Consider the following 10234-nt stretch of genomic DNA (forward strand, 5'->3'; position numbering starts at 1 on the left):
TTTATACTGATGGATCCAAAACTGACGATGGTTGTGGCGCTGCCTTCCTGATTCCTCGGACCAATACCACTGCGTTGTATTCTCTTAGCAAATATATGTCTAGTTATAGTTCCGAATTAATAGCTATATATAAAGCAGTGCAATTAAACCATTATCAATAAAACCCAATATGATAACGTAGTTATATGTACAGATCCTCAAGCTGCTGTTACAGCAATATCTAATTATAGCAAAGATAAGAGTAAAAACCAACTAATTATAAGCATAGTATATGAGTTGAAAGCCTTGAATAAAAATATAGTATTCGTATGGATTCCAGGACATGTCTCACTGGACTTTAATGAAAGAGTAGATAATTTAGCCAGGGATGCAATAACGACAGGTGTAAAAATTCCAGAAATTAATGTCCCTTTGGAGGACTTTAAAGTAGCAAGAAAAAGAAAGGGGATGGAACACTATCAGGTAATCTTTGAATTAACTCCAAAAGCTCACTGGTATAAAAATATTGTAAAAAAGGTAAGTTATGTCCCTTGGTTTAAAAATAGTAAACTATTAAGAAAGGAAATCGTCACAATATCTCGTTTGAGACTGGGCCATGCCAGAGTTAACAGTAAGTTGTTTGCAATAAAAAAATACTTTACTCCATTATGCTTAAACTGTTCTTTAGGTGTAGAAGAAACAATAAACCATGTAGTACTACAATGTCCACATTATGAATATGCTAGAAAAGAATGTTTTAAACTAATATCAGGTAAGTTCAAACATGTAAACTATGACATAAAGGATGTTCTTAAAACCAATGATTTGAATATATATAAGGAACTAGCAACATTTTTTGTTAAAATTAAAAAAGACATTTAAACATAAAAACAATCATCTCTTCCATTCTGTCACATAATTGTTACCCTACCTGGGAGTCTTAACAAAATAAAAAAAAACCGAGGTCTAAATCTTTTCGGGTTAGGAAGCTGGCCTGATGGACCCCTGGCCATGAAGATTCCAAAAGAGCCCTGTCCTTTAAATTCACTCCCTTAATTATCACATTCCTCTTTTAAAACTAACAAATACACAACATTAATGTAAATCCCACTCCATTAACATTGAATAATTAACATATATTATGGAACTACGAGGCTGCATGTTTTTTACAAAGCCTGCTCTTTTGAGCAAACCAGAAGAAAAAAAAAATTCTCTATCCCTTCAATTGTTTAATAAGACTAGGCGTTGTAAAACTCCCAAGAGGCTTGTTATCACTTTGTTACGACTTTGTACTAAATTTTTAGATGCAGAATATAAAAGTATCATCAGCATACTGTACATATTTTATCATATTTTAGGTGTTGCATACAATGAAATGATATGGGACTTGAAAATACAGCTTTGAGGTTAGCCTCTGTTAGTTATTCTAGTACAAGTTTACTTCCAGGTAAGCCTATGAAACAACCATCTATCTTACAAGAAGTTTGAATGCCTATCTTGGTATTGTTACCTATGTGTTTTTATTTTGAAATATTACACCCAATGACCCAATTCTCCTTCTATTTTTCAAAGCACCTTGAATTAGTGTTAAAGAAAGGATATAATACCTTTATTACTTATAGATAAAAAAAAAAATAAAAACACCAATGTCAAGTTAAATTTTAAAACCATAATCTTTGTTTACAAGCTCAAGTGGGCAGCAGTAAGATAAGTGGCCACCTCAACAACTGAATCATCAATATTAATAATTAGGCTGTCTAAACCTACTAAAACCAAAATGTTGAACCAAATAATGTAATAGTTATTTCAAATTATGGCAGTAATATATTAAGTGCCACCATGACGATAGAATCAAATGTTGCGTAGAACAAAAAAAAAACAAATATTTGCTTTCAAACTCATAAAACAATAACACAACAAATGTTTTGACAAGTGTTTGTTTATAATGACATATCCGATCGTGTTGGTGGCCGCTTATTATACTGTAGCTGAGATGTGGAATTAGTGTTTAACTTAGGGATATATATTTTTGGGTAGGGTACGATAAGCAGACCCGGTTTTTTATATCGATATTGGCAAACGACATTATTTTATTATAACTTTTGATATAACCAACTAATACTGATTTTTAACTAACTTGTATAAGCTATACACACTTTCAAATAGTAAATATATTTTAATTTATACTTAATAACAGACAGTCGAAAGCTCGTGGAGGACCGCGAAATGGTTTTAAAAGTGGCATATCAACCGACCTGCTTGCAGATCATCTCTGTGAGTATTTGTACAGAAGAGAAGTACGGTTTTATAGAGAAGATTCTTCAACAATCATTGCTATACAGGAGAAAACACATAAATAATCACACATATTTCGTATTTCCTGTTATAAATGTTTGTTATGTTGTTATAATTTAATTATTATTTATTTAATTTTTTCCTAGGCCTACTTCCAGTTCTAATCGTTTGAGCTCATTTAAAAGATTATCACTATGAACATTATATTAATTATTTTAATTTAAATTATGATTGTTACTATGATTACAGATATGTTGGTATGATATAAAACACGTATTTGATAAATGAATATCAATTGCACTAATCGATATAAAAACCGGGTCCGCTTATTGTACTCTTTCAATTTTTTACTTATAGATTATATACTTATTTATTATTTATTACAACTAATATCAAATTAACCCTTAGCAGACCGGAGACAGAATAAACCGCGATGTTGTTAGGTCTTACAACGCCAAAGACGAAATAATCCGCCAATCAATAAAAATATATTTTATAACTGTTTTTGAAGTTTATGAGCTCAATATATAAGCCACAATACTAAGTAATGTACTGGCTTTACCAAATAATTCAGTTGCAGCTGTCAGCCAGCCGCAGTAGATAAACAATACATTGTTTTGTTGCTGGCCGGTGTTCTCCCACTCCTGTCTGTACGTCGATGAAGATACTATCTGCCATTACCGACTTTCAGTGGAGCACGCATTGTGCCTTTGGGAAGTGTTATTTCATTGGCATTCCTTATACAAACATTTGTAAAAATGTATTGTTACTATGTTTTAGGTGTTATAATCAAGTTTTTATTGTTTATTTTCTGTTGTATTTACACCATGGCTTCATCCCGATTTGTGTTTTAAAGTTTACCATACAACTGCTAAATCTATCATCAGAACTTATAAACTAATTAAGATCAGAATATCACACTTTATTTGCTTTCTTATCCTTGTACATAGTTTTCATATTTTTCATCACATGTATTTGATTACTCTCAAACCCGAATTTGTTTTTATTGAAATACTCCATTTTTATGAATAAATGTGAATAAATCTAAAATAATACTAAATTTATATCGGCGTTCTAAGGGTTCAATTAAATTCGATAATCTTTGTTTAAAAGCCTAAGAAGTGGATAGCAGTATAATAAGTGGCCACTATAACAACTGAGGTATCGAAATACATGATTAGGATAAGCAGCCACCTCCAGAATCACTTCAATTAGAAATATCTAATATAGGCTACAAACATTTAACCTATAGATAATCATAATTAGTAGTTCCCATCTGTTTTTATTTCACGGAATAACTATATTGTTTATTACAATGTTAAAAGTCTATAACATAATTTGGTTTGACGTAATTGTTCAAAATTAATTCAAAGAAAGTAAAATCACGTGTAAGGTATTTGAGTAAAGAATGTCTCCAAGTACAATGGTGATGTACATGTGTAAATTGTGTTTGTGTTATCTGATCTATGTATAATTATTTATTCGTATTTTTGATTTTATTGTTTGTTCTATTGTAATAATTTATGTCAATTATTCGTTGTTCATATTTTCATCTGCATTGTTAATGAATGGTTAGATTTCTTTATATTTTGGACCCTTCTAAAATCTATTTTCTATATTTATCTACTTTTTTAATTGCTTTGCTCAAACTGTAAAGAATGGATTTTTGTGTTGGATTGTAAAATAAATTAGATAAACTTGTAAGACGTGTCTGTGCTTTAAAATAGTAAAAAGTAACTAAACGTTGCACTATTTTGTTTGTCACTTAAGTTTTATAAAGGCAAGATAATGTTTTATTCATCTTTAAATGTGTTATTTTGTAAGATAAAACAGCCAAGCTATATTGTAATTTGAAATACTTTTAACGTAATCTGATTTCAGTAGTTATATCAGGGATGTGTTACTCATGACTATCAATTTGATAATCATGAATATCGTGTTGGCCACTTTTTATCAATATTGTTATTTGGCTACTTACATTTATTATTTATGAATATCAATGGGTAAAATCTTTTCAAACTTAAATATTCCTAATCGATTGCTGTGGTGGTCACTTATTGTACTGCAGCCAAGAAACGAAATTTTTTAATATTCCTGTGTTAATCATCAGTATACACATCATAAACACACTATAAAAATGAATGTCATTAAAATAGCTGTTATAGGAGCTAAGATAAATGATATTGTAAACAAACACCACTTGTTGGAAGTCATGATTTAATGAGATTGTATTCATCAAGATGTTGGATATCAGTAATTCTGAACACATTAGTACAAATATTCAGTACGGATAGTCTAAGAATTACTTTGCTTTAGTAGAACTAATTGCATTATTGACTGACTCTTTGCACTATCTTTTCCAGAAGGTGATCTGCTGAATCTATTGGCTTTATTTCAAGCATCACTTCCTTGGACAAATGAGAGTATTGGTTGTTTCATACAAGAAATTTGGTTGCAGTTACATCATGTCCTGTTTTCCTTTGAACCAAAATTAGATACAATGCTTATAAAATAATTTTTGGGTGTTTTTTAATAAAGGTAGGAAAAATTAAAAACACCATTGAAAAGGTGATGTTTTATTAATAAATAATAATAATAATGAATCATAATAATTAACAATAACAACAGAAGCAATTATATGTTATTTTAGTTGGCTTAGCAGCTGATTTTGTCAGCCGCCTTGTGCCTGATGTGTGTAATGCTTCAATTTTAATATGTTTTAGATGCATTTTTTATATGTACAAGTCTGGAAGTTTTTTCCTTATGCTTTATACTATATTTTTATAAGCATTTGAGTGTTGTTAAATAAGAAGTAATTAGAAAAAGAATTACATTCAATTGATAATCCATGACTATTTGTGCTTTTAGATCACACAAGGAAATTTCTACAATTATGTATATATATATATATATATATATATATATATATATATATATATATTTATATACTGTTTGTGAGTATTAAAACAATTTAACATTTAAAGTATTTTTTATTTAGAGCTAGCTAGCATTTTAAACTAATATGCATAACATTAAAATTTTGCAAAACAGTTCTCATTTTAAGTTGTTACAATCAATTTATACTAGTTGGCTGGCAGCTCTTTTTACTTTTTTATTAGTATGTTATAAAACTTAATTTATTAATAAAGCACAAAAAACATTTGAGTATTAATATATCCAAAATGAACCAAATGGAAAATATAGATCTTGATTACAAAGAATGGAGTTCCAAATCTGGGCTTTGTTGTGTCCATTTGGGCACATTTTATTTTTGTACTATACAATTAAAAATATATTCAAGTAAATAATTTTATTGTGTGTGTGTGTGTGTAAGAAAAAAGTATCAAGAGTTTTTGAAATTTTTAAAGGAAGTCATTCCTGAAGAGGTTAAACTCCTACTTCTGGTATAAGTTTGGTGATATTCATTAGACAAATTGACCTATCTCTGTCACAAAACCAAATTCCCATGTACATTGTCCGTAGTTACCAATTTTGCCTATAATAATTAGTTTGTAAGTCCTGTTCATTTTAATATTAATATATTGCAAAGTAAATCATAAAAGTAATTCAGTTGTTACATTGTTTTTATGATTTTGGCCAGTAGTGCAATTGGACGTGACTAACACTTTCGGTGAAACAGTTTCTTTTTTATTAATTAATATCTCGATTTGGTTTTAAGCTAATTAGTTTTGCGTTGCTTTTGGTGGGTTCATGGACAACATTCACTTTGTGGTCAATATTCATAGTCAACCTTTAAGATTAATAGCTTTCATGATCACCAGCGTAAAGTGGAATCAAATTAAAGGCTAAGGTAAAGGGAAATATTTAATTAGAAAATTTATTTAGGAGCTCTGCGTCAATATAAAGGAAATGTTAATGGCTATACGACTATGTTTTGATTTAAAGGTTGTATACTTATTAAGTCAGATAGCGATTCGTCCCAGACAAGAGTGTTTCAGTACATTATTGATCGAATACGAGTATAAAGCTATAATTATATAATGTTCAATATCAGAATTACTTTGGTCAGTGTATGTAAATAAGTAAGTTAAGAGATTAATGTTTATTAAAGAGCAAAATTATATTTAACATCTATCTAGACTAAGACATTTATTTTGTGGACACACAGTTTTTGTTTTTGGGTGGCATCATTGTAGACACCTCTTGCAGATATTTTGTAATTTAGTTCTTCCAAGTCTTGTTTCATAGTAATTTATTCATTAATCGATGATATCAAAGTTTTTTTTATTTGGTTTTAAACAACTCACAGGTCAGTGAGTTACAGTACGCACTACATACTTGTGTGCCATATTACACATAGTACATCAACAAAATACGATTTATCACTTCCTAAAGTAGTCAGCTTTTTAAATATACAAAAATAGTTTTTCAAAGTAATTACCAATGCAATATATATGATTTAACTAGTAATAATGCATAGCTGTTGATAACTGATAGTAGTATAAAACGAATGCATGTAATACATTTTTTAATAATTAACAGCCTACTAACCTGATTGTATTCATATGTAAAAGTTTTTTACTGAAACTACTATTTCTCATCTGTAATATTTTTGTTTTCAGATAGATGCACCACAATAAATGTACAATTGTATACACAAAATGTTCAATGTTGTTAATGAACACTGGTGAAGTGTACAATGGTTTACAGCAATACTTCTACCCCAAGTTTGGAAGTAGTAGCTATGAATGGAATTAAAAGAAGAAATATTTTACACTAATAGTAGTGGTTTAAATTGCAAAAGTAAAGGGCACATATTAACTAATTTTGGTTCTTATAAAGTTATGTGTATGTATCACTATTTCCAAATTAAATTATGTCCACTCCCACAGATGATAACTCTTTTAACTGTTCCCTGTGCAGCTATACATGTACCAAACATGAACAGTTAAAAAGACACATGGTAATGCACACAGGTGAGAAATCATTTAAGTGTTCCCTGTGCAGCTATGCATGTAATAGGAAACTTAATTTAAAAAACCATATGTTAACTCACACAGGTGAGAAACCAATTAAGTGTCCTCTGTGCATTTATTCATGCACTCAAAAAGCACATTTAAAAAGCCATATGCTAACTCACACAGGTGTGAAACCATTTAAGTGTTTCTTGTGCACCTACTCATGCATTCAAAAGACACGTCTGAAATCACATATGTTAACTCACACAGGTGAGAGACCATTTAAGTGTTCTCTATGCAGCTATGCAAGTATCAGGAGTCAGGATTTACAAACGCATATGTTAACTCATACAGGTGAAAAACCTTTTAAGTGTTCACTGTGCAGCTATACATGTAATAGGAAACATAATTTAAAAATGCATACATTAACTCACACAGGTGAGAAACCATTTAAGTGTTCCCTGTGCAGCTATGCAAGTATTAGGAGTAGGAATTTAAAAATGCATATGAAAACTCACAGTGGAAAATCCCATTGAAGTGTTCCCTTTGTATGTATGCAAGCACGTTGAGGGTGCGTCTCAAAACGCATACTAACTCACACAGGTGATAAACAATTTAAGTGTTCCCTCTGTAGCTGTGATTCATGAACTCAGAAGGTATATCTAAAACTACATGTTAACCCACACATGTGAGAAACCATATAAGTGTTGTGACCAAGAAATACACAATAATGATGCTATATAACGGAAAATAATCTACAGTGAATTCGTCAGGAGTAGGAGTTTGTGTGTGAAGACGATTTGCCGTGATGGCCATACATTACATTGCATTGTGATTCAAGAGAGCCAATATTAGGTTCCTATCTTCAACATAATGTAAGTTCAATAAGTAATAATTCAATAATTAAGTAATCATTAATACGTTGATAATCTTACTATATATTGATTAAAACTGTATATTTTGTTAAACCCCCTAAAATGTAATAAATTATTAATTACCGATATGTTCATATCATGTTATACTGAAATAGCGGTTAGTAGGTTATATAACTTAGTTTATCGCAATATTGGTTAATATTTCTAGATTACCTACGAGAGTATACTTTAAATGGTAATCTCAATTGTTCAAAACCTGATTTGTCAAAGAAATACTAATTTGAGTAGAATATAACTTCTGGTCTCATTAAAACGTATTTGCTTAATTCAAATAGATCCGTGGCTATAAATTATTAACACATTTTGATTATGTAATTTCTTATTATTGTTTTTATACAGAATCTTAAATGAGTGATGATGTTAAAGAGTTTAATTTCAGTTATTCATTGTGATTAAGCTTTAAAATAAATGTATTGAATAGTCTAAAATGTTTTTTTTTCCTTACAATAAAGTTTTCATAACTTTTAAATATTTGTATAGAATTATATCTGAGTCATATGAATTTTAATTTGTATTTTAGTTAGAAAACAATTAAACGTTTATTTTTATTAACGCAAGTTTTTATTTTTATTAACATCCCTACTACACTTTGTTTTTATTTGTCTCGTTAGTTTGGATGGATTTTATATTGTATTTTAAAATATAACATTAGAAAACTTCAATGAATAATGTATTGAGAGAAAATGTGATGATCTAGTTATTGAGATTACTGAGACATAATTCCGTACCAAATATAAATCTAATTCAAAACTTTTTAGTGGTATCTGTTGCTAAAATGTGCTCTCTATTGCGGTTTTTATTTTATGTAATTTATTAATAGATTACAGCCTGTCATAATATTGCCAAATGACCTGTGTCATGTTATTGCGCTGTAAGAAATCTGTTTAAACTGACCTTGTCACACTTCAAAAATATTGCAAAGGCCATGATATATTTTACTAGATATACATTAGTAAATCAATATCGTTCTTGAATAAAATAAATAGTTATTACATACAGATATCATTCAATGCAGTCAAAAATCTTTTTAAGTATTACTGCATACATGAAAGACGGCTTACTGACCTTAAATTCATTGCGTCTTAGTTTACTTTGTATAATCATCACTAAGTTTTAATGTGAATATTATTATGTTTTATATTTTAAACAATATTTAAGCTTAGTAATAGTGAAGCTCTAATTACGCACTTAATTGATCAATTTAGATTATGTTCTTGTTAACACTTCAGCAGTATGTAGTCTTTAATTATATAGACAAATTTTAACTGCACAAATACATGTACACGCAGACCGTACATATTTTTCTATAAATTAGATACTCTTTAATTGAATTTCCTTACATTGCTTACTAGATTTATTGTTAAACTTTAAAAACCCTGTACTTTGTGAGTACCTCCTTATAAATATTGTATTATTTCCAACTGCCAATTTACTTATTATGCCTATTTTCAATGGGTGATCCATTTTTATCGGATTCCAGTTGCTTGAAAAAATGCTTAGTAATTATGTGTTGTGCAATGTTTTTTTAGCCATTTTAAAAGTAGTTTATATTTTCCTTGTATTAAAACATTTGTTTATTTGTCATTACCAGGAGGGAACTGTTTCTTATATTTGTTAGTTATTGAGTTTTAGCGTAGATGATAAATGTAAGGTTAATCCAAATAAAAATTAAATTGGTTGCTTGTCTATTTTTAAATATTTTATTTTTTTATAAATTTACCATACTCTAAGAGGTTCAAACATTATTTTTAAATAATTTTATCTTTTACCGTTTATGCATGGTAGCCATTTTTGTTTACGAGAATCTTGCAATTTTTTATTTTGTAGATATTAGCGTTAGATTGATTATCACTGAATTGGATTATGCTAGAGCTTCCAAACCAACACCATTCTTCTCAGAAAGATCTCTTCTACAATACTTGTTATCTTCTTCATAGCTCTAAATGCAAATTTTAACTCCTAAAATCGTCCCCAAAGTTAGGTATTGAAAATTGGCAAAGTTCACTATTTGAAATCTTAAAAACCCAAGAAGGGGTGATTTATCACAGTTCAAACTTTTTATACAGTTAGATAGGATAGCTTGCCAATATAAAATAGAGTTTTAGC

General features: G+C 29.3%; 1 pseudogene; it reads left to right on the forward strand.

Moving 5' to 3' along the window:
- The first annotated feature begins 1179 nt into the window (after positions 1 to 1179).
- Positions 1180 to 8196, forward strand: LOC124367451 (annotated as a pseudogene).
- Positions 8197 to 10234: the final 2038 nt, after the last annotated feature.

The sequence above is a fragment of the Homalodisca vitripennis genome, chromosome 8, assembly GCF_021130785.1.
Source record: "Homalodisca vitripennis isolate AUS2020 chromosome 8, UT_GWSS_2.1, whole genome shotgun sequence".
NCBI lineage: Eukaryota > Metazoa > Arthropoda > Insecta > Hemiptera > Cicadellidae > Homalodisca > Homalodisca vitripennis.